Genomic DNA, 22075 nt, shown 5'->3' with positions numbered 1-22075 from the left:
CGTCTGTGCCTGGTCCTGCAGACAGTCATCAGATTGTTATGGGATTGAAGGAGATCCCAAGTTGGAAAGGGTCATCGAGTCCAACCCCTGGCTTCATGCTGGGCCACACTTTTTGCTTGGGAGAATGGTTCTGCTGATCTCAGTGCAGAGAATAACACACACAATACAGTCAGTGCAACACAAAAGAAACCCCCAATCCTTTAAGTGTTATCTGAAATACTCAGAGGTTCCCGAAACCGAAGGATCAACTTCTCGGATGCTGCAAGCTGTGTATGGATGGGGGCAGAGCCCTCCTGCTCACCAAGGGATGTAATTTATGCAGACAAAAGCAATTTAAGTTAAAATTGATCCAGCAGCACAGAAAGTGATTGGGTCAGTAGTTTGGCAAATAAGAAGGATGAGTTCACTCCGTGGGCATTTACGGTGGACAATAAATTAGACAGGGCCGAAATGTTTTGACCAGACTTTTTTTCAATCACAGCCAGAGCGCAATGCAGAAATTCTGCATTTCAGAGTTTCAGCACAATGAGGCTCAGGCAACATTCAGAGAAATGCAGGGCTGGGTAAGGAGAGTGGTGGCGGTGTGCTTTTATGGATGTCATTCTGCCTGGAGCTCAAAAACTCCGAGAAACGGCAAATATTCTTCACATATACTCCAGTGATCACGCAACACTCATAAACAACAGGCGTAATGAGGAGCATTGCGAGGCTTTGAAATTGCTTTGCTTCTGAAGGAAAATGGAACTGTTGTTGTGGAGTAATAGAGACTGAACCTGGGGTCGGGGCGCTGCCGGCGTCATCCAGCAGGCAGAGGGGGCACAGATTTCAGGAGGGCTCTACCCTAAAAGAGGGGCCCGAGAGACACACGTCACCTGTGAGCCTCCCAACCCCTTGGTTTCCTTTTGCATCCGAGTGAAAACAATTTGCAAAGCCTCAAATTGCCTCGCAGAATGGGATTGCAGGTTTCTGATCCGCCGCGGCTCTTTCTTATTGTCCGCGATATTCAGAAAAGAAGAGGATGGGGAAAACGTTGACAGATTGAAAATGTTTCTGATGTTTTGGTCTGCATTCGGGGCGGAAACTGCTTAAATACCTATTACCTGTGATTGAGGATTCCTGGGGCGTAAGTGATGAATTGTAATACAAAACACAAAGCCGGGACTTCACCAGGAATGAATGTGGGGTGGAAGCATTCTGCGCTCGCTGCAAGCAGTGCCTGAGAAGTGGATCTCTTTGTGGAATGGCACTGTTTTCACTGTTTGTTCGGGGTATGTGAGGGGGTGGGAAGCGACAAAATAGAGCTCTCTCATTAGCCAACATTGCTCATAGAGTGGATAATTTCAGATTCGTATTGAAAACCTCAGAATGGTGCTGATGGGGCTGCGGATGTACCTCACCACAGCCACACTCGTGGTTGTGGGATTTTTTCTTTCTGTTTTTAGATGCTGCTTACCAGCAATGTGCAGCTTGGAATGGTCTCTCTGAGCTGCTGCACCAAACCCTGCTGTTTTAGCTCCACGTTGTGCAGGCAGTGCTGCCATCACCCCCACCCTTCTGCCTACAGCCTCAGACCCAGCAACTCTGAAGCTAACCAGGAATGTGATAGCTGTTGGGCTGGGAGTGTAACTAAAGAGTTTTAAAGACAAAAAACGCAGCCACCAGCTTGGAGGCAAGTTTGGGCCATGATGTCCATCTCTCTCACAGAAAGGGTGGTGAGGTGCTGGAACAGCTGCCCAGAGAGGCTGTGGATGCCCCATCCCTTGAGGTGTTCAGGACCAGGTTGGATGGAGCCATGGGCAATTGGGTCTAGTACCAGATATGGAGGTTAGCAGCCCTGCCAGTGGCACGGAGGGTTGGAGCTTGATGATCCTTGGGGTCCCTTCCAACCCAAGCCATTCTATGATTCTAGGATTCCTTTATTACACTGTCAGTGGAAGTGCACAGTGTGCCTCCATCTTGGGTGAAAGAAGAGATGTGAGGGCATTTTTGTCTTCTCCCCCGCTCCCTAATTCTGTTGAAGTGGTAAGTGTATATCTGCTATTCAAAAAAATGGCTTAAAAGTTGCCTGGACGTCTGGCCACTAAGTGGTTAAAGTTATATCTATCTTCTCTAAACTGTCACAATAGTGACAGTTTAAGCTAATCTGCTTTATGTTACCAGGAACCAGTCGGGTCAGAAACCAGACCTGAGCTAGGAAGTGTTCTGCTCAGATGGTTTCCTCGGTTGATGGGCAGCAGCAGAGCTGTCGATGGGGTGGCAGCCCCATTTCTCCCAGGCTTTGGCAAAGGGAATGCAGAGGGAAATCAAAGGCTTTACCCAGAGGAGTTGTTCTGCCACGATGACTGTTTGCAGAAGTACGACCATGGGATTAGACCAGCTCTCAGCTCTTCCAAATCTTTTGTAGCATGTGAATGCAGATTCTTTATGCCGGCAGCAAGGCATGTCTGTAGCAGACACTGTATCCAAGCACGTCCTCTTGGACTGCATAGCAATCCATGGGGAAATGTAGATAGATGGCTCTAATCTGACACCTCCAGTAAGTAAAGATAACTTGCCAAGAGTTTGCAACTGGAAACACTGGTCATGTCAATGGGTTTTGCTTTGCAAAACTGGATTATCTACAGCTCATTGCTTGGTAAGAGCTACAAAAGAAGTGGACACAAAAATCAGCTTGTGGGACCACGTATTGCCCACATAATATGTGCAGTGGCTTGCTGGGCCAAGGGGAGCAGCCTGGAGGACTGAGTTCCTCCTCTGCAGGTGAGTTCCCTTTGCTTAGACCTGTACAGTAACAGCAACAGAACATTACAGCATCTGTACAGGAAAAAAAATCTTTCCAGACATAGGTTTCATTCATATGAGTGGATGTGTGTTGTGAAACATCTTTTGTTATAGCATATGATTTGTAAACTTGGAACCTGACCTAGGGAAAATACCAAGATCAAAGGGAAGGCTGACTTTGATTTCAACAGCCTTTGGAGCAGACCTTTAGCTGATACCAATCTGTCTGTGTGCATGTATTTTTTTAGTGTCAAATCACTATTTCAGTAGCCAGAAAATGTTTTTTTTTTTTTTTTTTCTATGGAGCTTTCCATTTTAATTTTGTTAAACACCTTTCACTGTATAGGAGTGCTGGTGAAAAAGGCTGGCTTAGCAGCTTGGCCAGCAAGTAGGTGATCCAGTGGCCATGAGTCTCATCTGGTGAGTCTTGTGTTGGAGTCTGAGTTCTTGGTGCTCTGGTTCCTGGGTGAGCTGCCACCTCACAGTGGCAATGGCCTGCGACCGGGTTTTCAGGATCATTCCTTTCTGTCCCGTGCTTGACCAAGTGGTGGTGAATGGAGTTAAATCCAGCTGGCAACAGGTCACAAGTGGTGTTTCTCAGGGGTCAGTACTGAGGCCAGTCCTGTTTAATATCTGTACCAATGAACTGGATGAGGGGATTGAGTGCACTCTCAGTGAGTCTGCAGATGACACCAAGTTGGGAGGAAGTGTTGATCTGCCTGAGGGTGGGAAGGCCCCACAGATGGATCGCTGATTGCTGATCGCCGGGCTGTGACCAATGGCATGAGATCCAGTAAGGTCAATTGCCAAGTCCTGCACTTTGGTTACAACAACCCCACGCATTGCTGCAGACTTGGGGCAGTGGATGGAAAGCTGTATGGAGGAAAAGGATCTGGGGGTGTTGGTCGACGCTCAGCTGAACATGAGCCAGCAGTGTGCCCACGTGGCCAAGAAGGCCAACAGCATCCTGGCTTGTATCAGCAATACTGCAGTCAGCAGAGCAGGAGGTGATAGTCCCTCTGTACTCAGCTCTGATGAGGCCGCATCTTGAGTGTTGTGTTCAGTTCTGGGCCTCTCACTGCAAGGAGGACATCAGAGAAGGGCAACGGAGCTGTGAGGGCTCTGGAGCACAAGTCTGATGGGCAGCAGCTGAGGGAACTGGGATGGGTCAGTCTGAAGAAGAGGAGGCTCAGGGGAGACCTTACTGCTCCCATACATCTCTGTGACAGGAGGTTGTGTTGAGGTGGGGTCGGCCTCTGTGATGGCCTTATATTGCACCAGAGGAGGTTGTGGTTGCATATTAGGATTCTTTCTTCTGAGAAAATGTGGCTGGGCACTGGCACAGCTGCCAGGGAGGTGGTGGAGTCACTGTGCCTGGAGGTGTTCCAGAACGGTGGAGATGTGGCACTGAGGGACCACGGTCAGTGGGGATGTTGGGGTTGGGCTGATGGTTGGACTTGGGGATCTTAGTGGTCTTTTCCATCTTTAATGATTCTGTGATTCCATGAAAATCTGAAAATCTTGGGCTGACGCTGCTTAACACACAACTCAGCAACACAGGGGCATGACTTTGTTAAAACCAAGTTGGATACTCCAAAGCTGAGGCCTTGGTGTTCCACGCAGATAACATATTCCATAGCTTATATGTTGTGTATAGATTTGGACCTCCTGTAAAAATCTCTTCCTTTTCCCTGTGCCATCAGTCTGTATTTAGCATTAGCTGGAAAAATATTTGAATGGCCTTTCTGTTGTTTCTAGATGTCAGATTTTGACGGAAATGCACGAGCTTAAACCCAGAAGCCCATACAGCAAATTGCTGCTGAAAGCTTGCAAGCCTCAATGAACAAAGTTTGGTTTGGAAAGAGCTTTGACAGAGATGTAGTTGAACTGGTTCTTGCCTGGACAAAAAAACATTCCTGCGGTGTGGGTTTCATGTGGAAAGTGATGGAGGCACCCAGGGGCTCTGCTCCCGTCCTGGAGGTGCTGCTGGGCTGCTCTTGGGCCAAGTCATATTTTAAAAGGGACTTTGCTGACTAAGGAATACTTAAGCCAAAAACATCGATGTGTGAACTTGTGACAGATTTGGTGGCAAATATCGCTGGCCAAAAGACCGAGAAAGCACTGAACATTCCAGTTGGAAGTAAAATATTCCAGATCTTCCTTTCACAACGATTTGTAATAACTAAATTCACTTCAGTGTATGCTTTTTAAGTAAAAACATGTTAGAATGGGCAAAATGATGCCAAACCCTTTTTCTTTCCAAATTCTCATTTCAGAGAAGCTCAACTAGAATGACTGGAGAGAGAAATTATTTAATCCACTGAAACAGGTCTTATATTCTCACAGCTCTTTTTTGTGTCACAAGATAGGCCCCAAAAAGCCATCTTCTAGGCAATTCACATCAACATCGAGTCAGCCTGCCCTTGCTGTCTCTGTCGCTCCCACCTCTCAGTAATCCTTCCCACCTGGGAAGGAGCCCCCAGGCTCAGCGCTGTGCTATTCATGCATTGTGGTTATTAGCAGGAGCACGACGGCCCTGGCATAAATGCCAGTGATTCCAACAGCTGGAGGCAGTGGGAGATCACAGGACATCTCAGCCTGTGCCCAGCGTGCATCAGTTCGGTGGCTGAACAGCTTAGGGATGCCTTCAGGTGTAGTATTACCCACGAGTGTTCAATTTACAGTGAGAAAAGAGAAATACGTGGCAGGCTGTGCTCGTTATAATTATCTGTTCTGATACTCTGCATGCAGTGTTTATTCTTCCACTGAAGAGCTGAAGGATTCCTTCTTTAACCCCAGTTTGTTGGCAATATCTTGGACAAAGCAGTGTGTGCTGGAACGTTTACGTGAGCCTTTTGGTAGTCTTTCCTCATGATGAATTAGCTCCAAAAATCATTGTGTTTTACTTCTTAGAAGTTTTCTTACTACTGCTTCTGAATTTGCCTCCTTTCCAAAGCTGTCCATCTTAGGAATCCCAAACACCTCACTGCAGCTCTGCTTGGCCTGGCAGCTGACCACATGCACCATGAGATCCTTCAACACAGCAATGGAAGACAATATTTTGTTTTCCTTGACCTTTTCTTTCTTGCACTCATCAGAGTGTCTGATTCCCATGGAACAGGCTCACTGATCTGCCTGGTGCCCTATGTCAGGCCTCACAGAATTTCTCACAGAAATTACCTGTAGTTCCTAGAATCACTGAATCATTAAGGTTGGAAGAGACCTCCAAGATCATCTAATCCAACCACCTACCCATCTCCACCATGCCCACTGGCCCACGTCCCTCAGTGCCACTTCTCCTCAGTCATTTCACTTCTGCCTCCATTTGAAAACCATGGAACCACAAGCCAACCATGGTTGGGTTGGCAGAAACCTCACATCCCCCCTCGCCCCACTCCTGCCATGGGCTGGGTGCCTCCCACCAGTTCAGGCTGCCCAGAGCACATCCATGGTGTTGGGCACCTCCAGGGATGGGGCACCCACAGCTCTGGGCAGCAGTGCCAGAGCCTCATCACTCAAAAAAAATGAAGGCAAAGATGCTGGTCCCTTGGTTAGGGAGGACCTTGGGCTGACACTCCTGCTCTCAGCTGCATCTGGTGTGATTAACCAGCCTGAAACCATTTTCCCATTGTCACTTAGCAGTGTTGGAGACATCTGCTCCTGAGGAACCCAAGCAGCTTGACCGACCTCGGAGCTGGGCTCTCCTTCCCACCAGTGTCAGAGCATGGGATTATACATTATATAGGATTATGCAGCTGTACTCCTAGCGTAGGATTATACATCTGTATCCTTAGGAAACACTGGCATGCAGCAGGAGGGAACTGCTGCTTCATCCCAGCCAGAGCGCAGAGCGAAACAGCGTGCTGGGAGACACATCTGGGCTTTGGTTAGGTGCTAAATCAGGGCCGTGGCAGGTGTGTAAGGCTGAGATTTCAGAGCTGGGAAGAGAGATAATAGATGTGGCAGTTGTTTATGCAAAAGAGCAACTGCTGAGATGGGGTTTGGAATGATTTGTTTTGTATTTTTTTTTTAACGGCCTTTCTCTGAATCTGCGCGATGTTTGTGCAGTGGTGGAGGAAAAAGCAGCAAAATCTGCCGAGGTGGGTTTTTCTCACTGCAGAAAAGTTGCTCTGCAGCATCCTCTGAAGGCAGCCAGGCTTGGGGGGTGCCCCAGAGCACCCGCAGTGCTACAGACTGACCAAGGGAGATGGGGTCATGACGTGTTAGAAATTAAAGGCGTAACAACAGCGAAGCAAAGCCCAGGACCACCTCAGCCAGCTCCAGCCACAGCAGTTCCCTGTCCTCAGTTTTGTACGAGCCCAAGGAATACCATTCCCTGTGCGAAAGTGTGTGATTATTTCTGGAAAGAAAAGCTATTGAGGACTTAGTGCCAGTGCTGGCATCATTACAAATGCAAAAAGGAAACTGTCAAATAACTGCTTGTGTTTTCAGATGTACCACATGTGACTGGGGCCGTGTTAGAAAACACGATCCATCCCATGTAAATCATGAACCGTCGAACAAAAGTCCTGTTTGTAAATCTGAGCATTGGCAGCCAGCTTTTGAAGCTCTCCCATTTGAAAACAGATCTGTGATGCTTTGAGCAAGCAAAGAAATGCAGTGGGACTCGGCCAGGATCCCTGGACTTTGCCAAGTTTCTGCTCAAACTCTCTCTGCCTGCATAAATGAGGAGTTAAACTGGAGTAACAACCTCCAAATTGGGCTTGACACAAAAAGCAGCAAAACCTAGCTCCAGAGAAAACTGCTCAAAGAAAATTGCTCTGCCATAGACTGACCAGTTTCTCATACTTCTAAAATAATTCCAGTTGATTGGCCCCTCCTGAGAACAGACAACAAGTGAAATCCCACAACTAAACTGAATATCACTCACTTATTATTCAGCTTTTGACATCAGCCCATTAAGCCTCTTTGTTCACATGCAAAGACAGAAAAAGGCTTCTGAGGCTGAGAGCCAAAATACCAAATCCTGAGATAGCTGGACATCTAAGGAAACTGTACTTTTATTAAGTGATCTGAGAGAATGGGCCACTCAAGTAGCAAATGAGAACATTAAAGGGAATTTTGTTAGACTCACCCATTCGTTACAGCTCGGATGTTTTATGGAATGCTTTTCAACAGAACCGTTGCCTAGAAGTTTGTCAGGAAGACAGCATCACAGAACGGTTGGATTGGAAGGGACCTCAGAGCCCCACTGGTTTATGTTCTTCAAGAAGTTGTAATCCTCTGGGCAGTGCTGCTCTTTTAAAGGCAGATTGGGGTGGGCAGGCCAGCCCTGGGACAACCAGGGTCATAGAATCATTAAGGTTGGAAATGACCACAAAGATCATCCAGTCCAACCATCAACCCATGACCACCATCACCCCCCAGATCTAAAAGCAGATCCTTCTCAAACGTTCAATGACTTTTTAAAAGTACAGTTACAGTAAAGACCATGCATTTCACAAAGGAGTTAGCATTCCAATGTGAAAGGTGCAGGGATGCTAGGCCCTAACCCAAGGTGGGACCTTGCATGGGAGCTTCTGCAGGTTGCTTTCTCTCTCTCCATATCAGTATTTGTACTGGATACCTGGGACTCTTGAAAGGTGCTAAGATCAGGTGTTTGCATTCAAGATCCACTTTTTCAGTCTCCAAAGTTATCTTTTATAATTCTGTTGAAAGACTTAGGACAAGTGGGCATGCGTTGTTAATTTAGTGTCAAGGAACAAAAGGAAAAGTGATGAAGACAAGTGGGGGAGGGAGTGGGAGGCAAGAAAATGAAGCTATTCACCTATTACAGCAAAAGAAAAAAAGCTCTGCTGAATCCAGAAGGCAGCATGGGCTCAATTTTGCCCATGAGCAGGTTGTTGCCAAAATGGAACACCCAGTGCTGCAAACGAGGCCAGACTGCTGAGTGCACAAGTTGGGCTGGATTTGACACCCTGAGTACTGGGGGATTTGGGCCCTTCAGTCATTCCATTGCTTGTCCTCTTTGAGTTTATCTAAGTGTAGCAGAAATGCTAAGTCACTGCCTGAAGCAGTGATTGAGCACCTGGGAGGAAGGCAGGGCCAACCCAAGGGAGCTCAGGTGTGTGAAATGCAGCTGAGTGACCAGAAGGGCTGGAGCCAGGATCCACCCCTTCCCAGACCTCATTTAATGGGTGGCAGTGGAAGTAAGGGTGTTTTTGTTGGAGATCTGCAAGTACCTGAGGCCTTCCAAAGGTAAGCAGCTTCTTTCCTTGGTTTCTGTACCCACAGTTGTTGCATTTGAGCAAGTCCCCACTTGCTGCAGCCTGGGACATTGCTACTTTGCTGTCACTGCTGTACTTTCCATTGTGTTACACTAGAGAAGATTGAAGAGCTCTTCAATTTAGTAGTAAGTCTTCAGATATCTTATGGTGACTTGATGGGCCTTTTGTTTACCAATCTGCTCACCCGAATCAATACGTGATGTGTTGTTTCTTACTCCTACCTCATGAGTTAATATCAGAGAAACATATCTGGAAGAGTGGTGATGTATTGGCATGGGCTGCTCAGGGAGGTGGTGGGATCTCCATCCCTGGAGGTGTTCCAGAACCATGGAGATGTGGTCAGTGGACACGATGGGGGTGGGCTGGGGTTGGACTGGATGATCTCAGAGGTCTTTTCCAACCGTGGTGATTCTGTGGTTCTATGATTTTCTGCAGTATTTTTCTATAGTGTAAGACAGGGCTGAACCAGATGAACCTATGATCTGCTCTAGGCCTGTGATACCTCTAATGCAGGAAAACAAAGCATGCATTCATTTTATATTGTCAGGCTTTGATTTTTGCTAAGGTAAATATTTCTTTCCTGGTAAACCTGCCAAGTTCTGGGGGCATGCATGCTTTTATTCTTTGTGTGTGTGCAATCTACAGGGAAGTGTGTCAGTGTAATATACATGGGTAATGTTGTATTGCTGTGGTGAAGGTGGAAATGGTAGTGTGGACAAGGCAACTCCGATGCCACTTCTCAGAGATTTTTCAGGGTAAATCTTTCTCTCCTGGGTGGGAAGGAGCTTAGCAGTCATCTTCTGGGCTTACAGTCCTGGGGGAGCCATACCCAGCAATGCCCCACACATCACGGCAGGGTGACACTGAGCAGAGCAGCTGAGCTTCTCCACTGCCATGAAAAGACCAGGAGCTGAATTTGCAACAAAAGCCCAAGTTGAACAAGTTACAGTGATCAAAGGGTTTTCAAAGGAACATTCAATTCTATCCGCAACACCTAAATAGGGGAGTTGTTCTCTTATTTATTTATTTTGTGATAAAGAGGGTTATTAGGTCTTGTTATCTCTCTTCTCTCTAACGTGTTCTGCTGAAAGCCTCAGCAAAAAAAGCGTGCTTTGTGAACAGCGGTGACAAGTGAAAAAGAGAGATTAAAATTAGTTAAAGGATAGAAAAGAGTGTATATTTTACAGTTGAAATCTCCCGGTGTAAGCACTGATGCATTCAAACAGAGAGAACAGATCTTGATTACGATGCAGCTCCAAGTGGCTGGCTGTGATCTTTCTGCAGACAACTGAAATGGTTTCAGCGCTTGGAATTTGGAAGCAAAGCATGCAAAAAGAGCTTACAGCTCCGGGATTCATCACAGGCATGGGCTGAAAAATGAGAAGGCTGTGCATGCTGGAACCAAATTGGCAGGGGGAAACCAGGAATCATATAGGCTTGGGAAGCTGAGACTGCGAGCAAGGGAAGATGCTGTATCCAGATGCCAGGTTCTGGTTTAAGGTTACTGAGCATTTGGGGGGGAGAAGGTTCTCATGTTTTACAGCCTTTGCTCATAGTCTTTTCCTGCCTCCAACCATATCTTTTCTTTTTTTCCTTGGAATCTTCTTATTAATCGCTTCTTTTTCTCTCTTAGAGCCTGATGCAAAGCCCAGCAAAATCGATGGAAAGTTTTCTGTTGACTTAGCTATCTGTAGTTTATGCCCCAGTAAGTTCTCAGTCTTTGAGCTAGATGATGTTTATACTTGCTTTTCTTTTTTTTTTTTGCTGGTGTAAATGTGAAAGAAACAGCTTCCTTAAATTGCTGTGGGAATTTGAAATTTGTTCTGAAATGAGTTCTCTTTGGGGAGGAAAAAAAAACCCACCAGAAAAACAGCTATTATTTCAAATGAGATAGTTTACATCGTGCTTTGCAGACCCAGCCCTTCTCATCCAGTGGAACTCCATCACTGTGCTGTGCCCACAGCCAGCACCTGTGGTGTTCCCATGGCTGTTCTCCATCAGCCCCATGAATCTGGCACAGCTGTGGCGCCACGGTGTTCCTCTGCCAGTGGGATGGAACAGGTCGGCCTCTGCTCCTGGGTAACAGCAATAGGATGAGAGGGAATAGCCTCAAGTTGAGCTGGGGAGGATCAGGTTGGATATGAGGAAAAACTTTTCCAAAAGAGCAGTAACACATGAGAACAGGTTGCTCAGTGAGGTGGAGGAGTCACCATCCCTGGAGGTGTTTCAGGAATGTGGAGATGTGGCACTGAGGGATGTGGTGGGTGGGCAGTTGGACTAGATGACTCTAGAATCATATAATCATTGAAGTTGGGAATGACCTCTGGTGCTGCAGTGGTATAACTTCAACAGTGAAGCATCCCATGGGGTTTAAATCCTGGATTGCTCTTACTTATGGTGATAATAGATGGCAGCCAGATTCCTTGTGACCAAACTGCACTGGAGCAGGAGAGCATCCCTGTGCCATGCTGTCCTCACTGATGAGGACACTGCTGTGGAGGAGGTCAAAGATGAGCTGTGTCTACACAGGGTGCTGTTTGAGCTGGGGGTCAAGAAGGAGGCAGCTGCCACCCCAAGCACACCCAGCTTGTGCTGGGCTTGCTGGCGAACACATGGGAGGAAAGGTCAACCCTCAGGCTGTGCCCTGCAACAGGGGGCTCTGGAGCCATGGGTGAGAACTGGGGGGTGTAAGGGGAAAAAGTGCTGTTCTCTGCAGTGATAGTTACACCTGATTTAGCTGCTGAAAGAAGAAGGAGGCACGAAGACATTAAACCTCTTATCATCCCAACAGAGCGAAATTGGGGTGGGGGTGGGGAACACAGCTATTTGGCAGCAAATGGGTTTATTAACTTCTAGAATGGTGTGTGTTTGAATGTGATAGGGAAAGCAGCATTCGTCAGTGTTTGCTGCATCAAAAGACAAATTAATCCTTTGAAGAAACCTGGCTTTCAGGCATCACCCACGTTGGGCAGGAGCTGGGTGTGGGGCTGGGAGCTGCTCCCTGTGCTGGGGGACCCATGGGTGGCACAGCTTTGGGTACGGCTGCTCTCCTGGGCTAAGAGGTTGTGTGAGGCTGCTCCCAGACCTCCTTCAGCTCCTTCTCCACCGCAGGGCTCAGGAGTGAAGTCCTGCTGAGGTGGTTTCCTCCCTCTGTCCCATCACCTTGCTGCTGTCACACTGTGTGCCAACCCCATAGGGCTTTCCTGGGCACTGCTGCCCTCTCCCACCACGAATATCACTGTCAGTGCACTGGTGATGTTGTAAATATTCTAGAATAGCCATCAGCTGGCTGCATGTTGCAGAAGGATCTCTATTTCCTCTGCTAATAATGCTCCACAAGAGGAGTATAGCTTTCTGTCATGGAAACCGGTGCTCTGGTTTTTGGTGCTTTTAGCTGGGATGGCTCTGGTTTTTCAATCTGCTGCTTCCTGTGAGCTGTCTTCTCCCCTGGAAGGAAGCTGCCGAGTCCCACTGCCATGACACCCTGCTTGTGCTAACGATGGGATACGTGAGCAGTATCTCTCCAGATGGGAAAGTGACATCCCGCACTGCGTTAACCAGGGATAGGCAGAAATGGGAGAATTTGCTACCTGCTTTCTCCTGCCTCCCAGAGAGCACACAGATACTTAAGGCATCTTTCTAAGCACCCATGGAGCTCCTTGGCTGTCTTGACATCTGCACATCGTCTAACACAGTACCATAATGGATAAAGCTGATATTTCAGCCCCCTACTCTGAGCTCAGCCATCCCAGCACAGGGCTGTGGGATACTGGGCTGTATGAAGCACATTGGATTTGCCGCGATTCTTGATTGCTTGAGGTTATTTCCCTTTTCCATGCTGCTATTTTCTATTCCATAGTTCATTTAGAAGGGTTGTAAGGCACTTGAGCAAGCACTGACTCTGTTCTCCTGCTCCATATAGATTGCTTTCTGTAGCAGGGGAAATAAAGGTCCCTAAATATTTTGCTAGCTCTAAGCCAGTGTTTCAGCTTCTGGCTTTCCATGGCAGCACGTGCTGCTCCTGTATATCCATACAACCGTCGGATAGGAGGGCTGTTGCTCTCCTGGGTAGAGAGTGGTTGCAGTGTGGCTGTACACAAAGGAGGGGAGCTCTGCCCCAAGCCCTGCACAGAGGATGGGAGAGCCAGGGCTGGGTGAGCCTTGTGCTCAGCCTGGAGCTCAGGGAAATTCAAACAGCAGCAGTGCTTGAAGGAGGAAATTGCGATGGAGTGGGTGTAGTCAAACATTTCACATCTGACAGTCCTCTTTTTTTTTTTTGCACTGTCAGATATTGGTCTGTAATTAGCACTGGGGTTTCTGGTGCTGAATAAGCAGCTGTTTCTTCAGCAGTGAGGATTGGGATGTTCTAATTTGCTTTTTCAACTGTAGCTCAAAAGGCCTGGTGGGATGGAATGCTCCTTGTCCCGCAGCTCAGCACCCCATGGGGCTGGGGTGGGCTGCTATTCCCATCTCACAGATGTGCAGGCAGGGGGAAGGCAGAGTTACATCCCCATCCTATGAATCCCAGGCTTCAATTTCCAGGCAGCTTTGTGGGTAACAGGATAAGATCACCCTTTCAGGAGAACTGTTGGAAGATCTGGATTTATCACTTCTCTTTGCTGCTATCACATTACATCAGCTTTCTTCCTTTTTGGAGGGGCTGGGGGGCTGTTAGAACAAACCAGAGCGAATCCAAAGTGCATCCACATTCCTGGCATCCCAAATACTTTGCACGGGGATGTCACAGGGACAGAACTCCAGTGTTTTGCAGCAAGCAAGTGGGAAGTGGGGACAGCCACAGTCTTTCTTGCCTGGATTTACACAGGCAGGCACTGGAGCAGTGTCTGGTTTCTGGGGTTTGAAGATTTCTTCCCCTGTTGTCGAGGGAAGGAAAGCAAAGAGCCTTTGAAGGCTCTGAAACCCAAGCAGGGCTGCTGGGGATGGCGGCTGGTGGGTGCATTCCTGCAGGGCTGCAGCCCTGGGCTCCATCCCAGCAGGGAAGGGGCTCTCGGAGCAGCGGCTGTGACGCACACAAAGGGCTCCGGGGAAACGCACACATTTTTTTTCCTATGAAAATATTTAAAAAGCATGAGAGAGATGGCCCGGGTGGGAAATACATCCTAACAGATGTGTAATATCATTAAAGCTGACTCTAATATAATCTAAGCCTCAGTTTTGTGTATTAATGCTTTGTTTATCTTTAAGCACAGATGGATATTTTTATTAGCATTACTTTGTTGATGCAGCTTCTAGAAAGGTTAGTCCGGAGGGCAGATGTCTGTGTTATGAGGCAGCCCTCATGCTGGGGTGACTAATCAGAAAGGTGCAGCTTTGCCATGAAATTTCAATTAGGAAATTAAACCTCGTAAGCACGGGCAGCCTGGATCTGCTGCTTAGTGCATGTGGCCAATTCAGGCAAGTGGGAAAACTCCTTAGGCCCTAAAGCATCCCATAGCTGGGGTGCTTGGCTGCCTCTGCACCTACAGGGATTAACTCCATCCCAGCTGTGTGGCAATAGGGAGCTGATGGTGAAGTAAGTGGATGCTACAGGTGCTGGTGAGACAGGGATGCTGATAGCAGGACAGGTGTTGCATCTCTGGGCCAATCTTCTTCTTAGGGTCAGTGCTTTTTGGTGTGCAGCTCTGTTGATGAATAGGGTAGGTTGGGGCTGTGTGGGGATTGAGAGGCTTGGTTGAATGTCTGTGCTGGAAAAAGTGAGTCAAACTACTCATAAACAGAGCAAACTGGCTTTCTGCATCCAGTTGTCTCTCCTTGAAGCAGACTTCAAAAACAAAATGTGGTGAAGACATTCTTATTAGATCCAGACCCTGATTTCTTGCTTGTAATAGAGTCCAGATCCATTACAGTCAATTGGGGGTTGCTCGTTAAATTAGACCCTGGAGTGGGAGCCAGGCCCAGTTTCCTTAGAGATTTTGCAGTTCCTGTCTGAAAGGATAACACCTGTTGGGTCTGGGCACCTGTGAGCCTGAAGCTCACAGAGCGTGGCACGTGTGCTGGTCCCACATAATGCCCAGGATGGAGGTGATGGAGGAAGCCATCACAGAGCTCCTTCTCCTGCCTGACCCCACAGAGCTCCCATTGCATCACTGCATCAGCTGGGAGGAAGAGGTGGATGTGTCCCATTGCCAAAAGGAATCCCGGAGCTTCCATTGTGACTTTTGCTGAGGAGGGGGACAGAGCAGTGTGGCCTTGAGGCTCCAAATGGAGCTCTTGCTTTCCTTAGCCTGCTTAAAAGGGTTTTGATAATTTCTCATAACTCATAGTTCATGCTGTGGTCCCAAAAGTTTGTTCCTGAGAGAGTGTAATGACCATGGAACTGTAGCCATGAGATCCATCATCCCCACATCTAAGGAGAAGAGGGGATGAAAGTGTCCCTTTTGGGGGGATTTGGATTTCTCCAGCCCTCGTTCCAAAAGGTCATCCTGTCAGTCACCAAAGCGCTCTGCTGCAATTCCAGACAAGCAAAATTTCAAGCAGAGCAGCTGCTCGAGCTCCAGGACTGGCACAGCAGGATGGTGGCAGCCACGAGGACCCCCATCCCTGCATCCTAACCTGGGTCACCCATGTGAACGTTCAGAGCATCATATTCCTTTCTATGTAAAGAACAGAGCCGTCACAAGCACATATAGAAGTTATAAGTCTAACAAGTTAACAAGCATGTTTCTCCTTTCTCATCATAACATTCTTAATTGTTAGTGCCTAAATATGGCTGATTTTTGAATGCATGGTCCAAAATCAGTAGCAGAAATGCTCATTCATAGTAGTGTCAAGAATCTGGCTCTCTCATCCTAGTTATGGAACAAATATAAGAGAAGCAAAGAGCCAGGTCTGCAGGCCCCGCAGCTCCAGGCAGAGCTGAATGCCTCATTCATTTCAGCTGTGTTCTAACTCTGCAGCCTAAAGATAATATTTTAAGGAAGAATTTTGGAGATAATCAGCCCCAGTTTGATACACTGACAAGTGAAAATCAGTATCTGTTGACTGATGCTGAGAGATGAGATGGAGTGCCGAGCGCACTGCAGACCCCACGTTGGAATGACCTGGGTTGGAGGGGGGTCTTAAAGGTCTTTACCTCTTAAAGATCTATACAGATCTTTACACCTCTACATGACATGTACCGTAGGAAGGTAAATCCTCCCATTCTGCGGCAAAAATGTATATTTTAAGTTCCTTGTCTTTTCCTATCGCTACTTTCATGCTAAGCAGCCTGAGCACAGGCAACCTTTACCAGTTCAGCAGTTTCTGTAAAGATACAAACATGCATTAACAGGTGGTGAATGAAGCTAGCTTCCCTCATATGTTTTGCATCAATTTTCATAATCTACTACGAAGCTGTTACAAATAGACCTGCCAAGCCTTGCTGGCACCTTGCAGGATAAATGATGCGGATCGGGGGCCACCCGTGCCCACCGCGCCATCCGCGCGTGCTGTCAGCCCGAGGAACGTCTTTGCAAACATCTGTTGGAGTTTGACGAGAGATGGCAGAAGGGGGAGGCGAAAGCCCCCGGTAATGGATGTGATTGAAGTTTTTGGGAGCTCAGTGGGAGAGAGGAAGTGAGGCAGGGGGGGAAAAATCAATGGGAGAGAGGGAATGTGTTGCCTTGCAGTCACTCATCGCTTGAGCCAGGTGATTATTAATTATCCCCATGCATTGACACAATTTGCTGGTTCTCTGGTAGGTGGATGCTGTGCTTAGTCATCCTGGCGCTTTTAAAGACGAATGAAGGATTACCCGGGATGTAGAGCCAGGAGTGAGAAGGATAAATAACACCAAGAAGCTGATCGCTGCCCGTCTGTCATAAAATTTCATTAGCTCTGACAGTCTGTACAACATAAGCAACGAATGAATGCTAACGATGCTTCCTCTCCGTCTGCTTCCACATCTCACTTGTGCTGATTTGCTCGGAGGAAGAACTGCCCAGAGAAACCTGGAGGATGAAGGGACTTCTTGCAGGACTGGGATCGCACATGGAGCAGAACCATGGAGGGGATACCTCCATTAGAGCTCCTTGCTGAGAGTGTTTCTTGACTGGGAAGGACAGATGCTGATCTGTGGAGTACCCAAGGGGATGGCTTTGCTCCCAGTGAAGGGGCTGAGAACTGTTCAAGTCTTCAAAGGTGGTTCTTCTGCTGGGGTAACACTTCCTTCTATTAGAAAACAGTGGGTGAATGAAGTCAGACAGAGAGTGATCAGGATCCCTGCAGTACTTGGGTTTCAGGCGGTACATTTCTACTTCCTTGATTTGTACCAGCGCTGCTGTTCCAATGTCCTGACCCACATCACTGACATTTCAACTGGAAGCCAGCAACGGTGGCCTCGTGACTTGGCTGAAATATCCCTCAGCTCCTGCCCTGGGCTATCAGAACTGTTCTTCATTTAGGGGCATGTAGGCAGCTGAAACAAGTTAGGGTTCTCCCACCTACAGCCATATGCTGGAGCCTCTACTGCCCTTTTCATCTTTAAGTCGTAGGTAATGAAAATAAATATCAGGAGGTCTGTAATAATGACATGGAATGGGATGTTTTGATCATATTAATTGCTCAGGCTGTTGCAATACAGGATCACAAATCAATGTTTCCCCAGTGGCTGGCTCAGACTCCCGGTGCACGTTTAAACAGATGTGACCTTGATGAGGAGAGATACTGGGGGCTTGAGGCAAGCTTGCAAGACAGATGAATGTGCTCTGGCAGATTTATGAGGAGTTATTCCTCAATGCAGAAAAGTCTATCTTTTTTCACCTAAATGCTCCTCCAAAAGTGACTCTTCCTGTGTACAAAACACAAGCAATCTGCAAAGCAAGTGACAATGTCAGGAGGTCTTTAAGGAAAAATGTTTCCACGGGGCTGGAGCACAGAGGCAGCAAAGTGAAAACAGAGGTGTGATTCATTCAGAACGAGGTGTCCTCATTCATTTATAGCAGTTTGCTCTCCACGTAAAGGATATCCTGCTCGGACAATGTGGGCAGTTTCTTGTAATCTGTCCCTGCATCACAAGAGATCTTGGATTTCTTCCTGTGCAACTGAGTCTCTTTCATTTAGTGTCACCTCCCGTCATGCCAAGAAAACCCACAGCAGCCAGTAGGGTTGAAAGAGGTGTCTGTAAACACATGTTTACTGAGACCACTGGTAAACCAGCCTCTGAGTCATCCCTCCTCACGCTGTGTGTTTCAATTCTTCCTCCTCTCAGGCAATAACATCAGGCTTTCACAAGTTCCTGATGAAAGTAGGGACTGAATGCCCCAGGACTGTGTGTGCATGATGGAGAACAAGATGGAGACAGAAGGTTTGCTTGGGGCTGGAAGAACATGTTTTGCCTCTGCAGCCTTATGAAAACAGCTGAAGTAAATTAGTAAGTACTAATAGCAGCTAGGCCTAACAATGATAGGCTTGTTAGCATATTTAAAACCTCTTAATTGGCATTACAGCTGCTGGTGTGTGGGACGTCCAGGAGCCCATCTGGGCCCAAGGCTCTGGAGGTAACCTTGTTGAGTTTCAGAGGGCCAAGTGCTGAACAGGGCACATCCTGCCCCATCCAACCTAGAATCACTGCCTCTGGGAGCCTTCTGCAGCTGCTTCTCACATTGCCACAGTCAATTGCTGGATTTAGACCTGGGATGACTTTGGGATAGCCTCCTCAAGTTCAGTATCGACGTGTTCTCATTAGCATTAGGGATCATCATGACCACCTAATCTCATTCCTAACCTGCAGGAGTTACTCCTGTTTGAACCACAGCATGGAAAAGCATCCCATCCTGACCTCAGAACTTCTAGTGATGGAAAAATCTGCTGTAACTTTTGTAAGTCCTTCCAAAGATGAATGAGGGTCATGTTGTGGTTTAACCCGGCAGGAGGCTGAGCGCCACACAGTCCTTTGTTTGCTCCCCTCCTTCCCAGGGGGATGGGGGAGAGAATTGGAAAAAACTCCTTCCACGTGGTGTCATGTGGTATGGAATATACCTTTAGCCAGTTGAAGTCAGCTGTCCTAATTCTGCTCCCTCCCAGCTTCTTGGAACCTTCACTGCAAACGGCCTTGGCTCTGCACAGCACTGCTTTGCAGCACTGTAAACATCAGTGTGTTATCAACATTGTTTTTCTCCCAGGACCAAAACAGAGCAGCATACCAGACACTCTGAATAAACAATTCCGTCCCAGCTGAAGCAAAGACAGGTCACTGCTAGGGGGAAAAAAGAATTCACCTTGCTTTCAATCTGCGTTTGTTTAACTTCAGCTTTCAGACCACCTGAAGGGAGCAGCTCTAAATGCTTCAGGGCGTGTGGTTGAATAGACTCCTCAACTACCAAGATGGAGAAGCTGAAGTGGATCACACTGGTCAGGTAACCCTCATGTGAGAGGCCCAATTAATGTGATGGATGGGGTTATAAAAGGTGAAGCCTCTGCAGGAGGAGGTATCCCTGTCAGGGAGGGAAGTGGGGATTTCCTGCACTGGGGGGCTCTGACACACAGCTTTGGTTGGAGGAGGGCAGCTGAGGTGCAGCTGTCATAAAAGAAGAGGGGAGAACTGATTGTCCCAGTGAGGAATGTAGCAGGGCCTTGTGATGTGTGTTAGGAGGGAGAAAAGTAGAGGAGATAAGGATGGGATGCTGCAGATGGGGCAGCCTTTTCCAGGGCTGTTGTGCCACCAATGCATTTTGAGCCTTGCCTGCAGCTGCCAAACTGCCTGGCAGCGGTAGGGAGATGTCTGCAGTTCAGCACTTGAAATCAGGGTAGCTGTGGCCAAGGGCAGCTGGAGGATTCGCTCTGCTCCTTGTCCTGGCTGAGCCCCCCAGGGATACTGAGCTCCAGAGTGGGATGCAGGGGTCCAGGCTGTGGTCAGGAGCTTCATAGTCATCACACAGATGTGGAAAACTCCCCAGGCCTGCAGGCTGGAAACAAGACCACAGAGAGCTGCACTGATATCACATGCAAGGTAGGAGACAGCTTCAGAAGCTTTTCAGTGCAAACCTCTGGTACCTGAGAGCTTGCCTGCACTGAGCTGACCCTAACACCATTCTGTCAAGGTGAAGGAACAAAGGTAAGGCAGAAAGAGTACTTCTTGCACTTCCATTTTAGTGTAGAACAGCCCTGGGTCCTCTAAAAACGCAGGGTTGGATGAGATGGCTGCATCCAGGTGCTCCGCAGCTGCGACCAAAGGGAAGATCTTCCTAATCACATCTGCAATTTGTTGACATATATGTTGCCACTGTAAGAAGCCATATCCCTTCAAAATCCTCTGTCTGATGTTAACTCATCCTGTTTGAATCCCGGGCAGCCCATTCCCTTGATCTGGTGGAAGACTTCCCCATGTCAGGATTCCACTGTGCCGTGATTAGAAATAGCATGACTACTGCAACAAGGAGCTCAGCAAGGGTCAGAACAAGGCACTGCATCAGGCAGGGGAATTTCATGAACTCAGCATTTTGTCTTTAAACTGCAACTGTCTCTAATTAACAACTTTTCTGCTCGTGAAGGATACTTGGTCTCTAACAGGCTGCAAGTTGATCAAGTGAGGGCACTTGCTGCTACAGGAAGTCCTTCCTTACCATCACTGTGCCTTGGATTTGTGAAAGTTTCATTATCAGAGCAATCATTTGTCCGGTGTTGAAAAGCTGCGAGGACAGAAAGAAAAGTCAATAAGTTTGACCTCACTTCTGGGAGGGGAAACTCCTGGGAGTCATTACAAGTCAACTGTGGAAGAATCAACACGCTGGTTTTAATGGATGAGTCTGAAACAAATTCTTTCCAGAGCCAACATTCTTCTGTTCTCCAATCCGCACCCAAATGAGCAGAGAACTGAGGTCGTCTTCTGCAATGAAAGTCCTCCTTCACCTCGGGTGTCTGAGGAGAGAGCAAGAGGATAAGTGGAAAATAATTTATATGACCAGAAGGGAAACCAACTTTGTCAGTATTTCCTCAAGTTGCAAAAGCAGCAGCAATATATTCAAATGTGGTCAGATGTGACACATTCATTTTTCTCACTTAGGTCCTGGTTCTGGAAAACGTCTCTGAAAAGCACTTCAGGATGTGCTGATGCTCAGAGCTGGGTGCGAACCCCACGCAGCCCAGGGAAACTCAAGCATGTGCTTACAGATAAGCATGAATGCACTCAAGTGGTGTCCTGATTAGGGCATGTGCTTAAGTGGCTCCTTGAGTTGGAGCCTCTGGCTTTGAACAGGCACTCCCATTCTCTGTGTGTTATGCAGACAGAACTAACTAAATACTCGCTTGTTTTCTATAGCACTGACCAGAACCACCTCAAGCACCAGGGCAGCAGACACAAGCAGGAAAATTGACTCTGATCATCCCTGGGGTCGTTTAACTAAAACACACATTTCGGTCGAGCCAAGTGTTCACCAGCGCTTTTCAACTCCCCTGGTGTCAAAACAATTAGCAGATCACAGCAGCACCGACTCGCTGGTGCTCCAATGGAAGCATCTGGCCAGCACATGGAGACGCAATGCCAGCACAGAGTGAGTTCCTCCTGCGATGCTGTTTGGGTGACTCTTCCATCACCAGATGGGATATGCAATTCAGATTTCTTGAAAACAGATGACAGCTTGAATTCTTGGTTTGTCTGAAAGGAGGTGGGCAGCAGCTTTGGGCACTGTTTGCAGGTAACTGCGTGAGCTCCCACATCTGTGTCTTTGACACTGACTGGAGAATCAGCCTGGAGAAGAGAAGGCTCCGGGGAGAGCTGAGAGTGGCTTTTTGATAACTAAAGGGGGGCTAAAAGAAAGAGGGGGATGGACTCTTTAGCTGGGTCTGTTGCGATGGGACAAGGGGAAATGGTTTCCAACTAAAAGAGGGGAGATTCAGATTAGAGATAAGGAAGAAGTTTTTTGCATTATGGGTGGTGAGGCAGTGGCACAGGTTGCACAGAGAGGCGGTGGTGCCCCATCCCTGCAGACAGCCACAGTCAGGGGATGGGCTGTGAGCACTGCTGGAGCTGTGGGTGTCCCTGCTCAGTGCAAGGGGTGGCACCAGGTGGCCTTTGGGGGATCCCTTCCTACTCACACCATTCTATGATT

General features: G+C 47.8%; 1 long non-coding RNA gene across 1 annotated transcript; it reads left to right on the top strand.

The window, feature by feature from the left end:
• Positions 1–1930: 1930 nt before the first annotated feature.
• Positions 1931–21277, top strand: LOC101750482. Its single transcript, XR_005840617.1, has 4 exons — positions 1931–2022; positions 18238–18399; positions 19279–19384; positions 20320–21277. It is a non-coding gene; the product is annotated as an uncharacterized LOC101750482 (long non-coding RNA).
• The last annotated feature ends 798 nt before the right edge of the window (positions 21278–22075 follow it).

This window comes from Gallus gallus, chromosome 18 (genome assembly GCF_016699485.2).
Source record: "Gallus gallus isolate bGalGal1 chromosome 18, bGalGal1.mat.broiler.GRCg7b, whole genome shotgun sequence".
In the NCBI taxonomy this organism is placed as follows: domain Eukaryota; kingdom Metazoa; phylum Chordata; class Aves; order Galliformes; family Phasianidae; genus Gallus; species Gallus gallus.
This window is presented reverse-complemented; position numbering and strand designations above follow the sequence as displayed.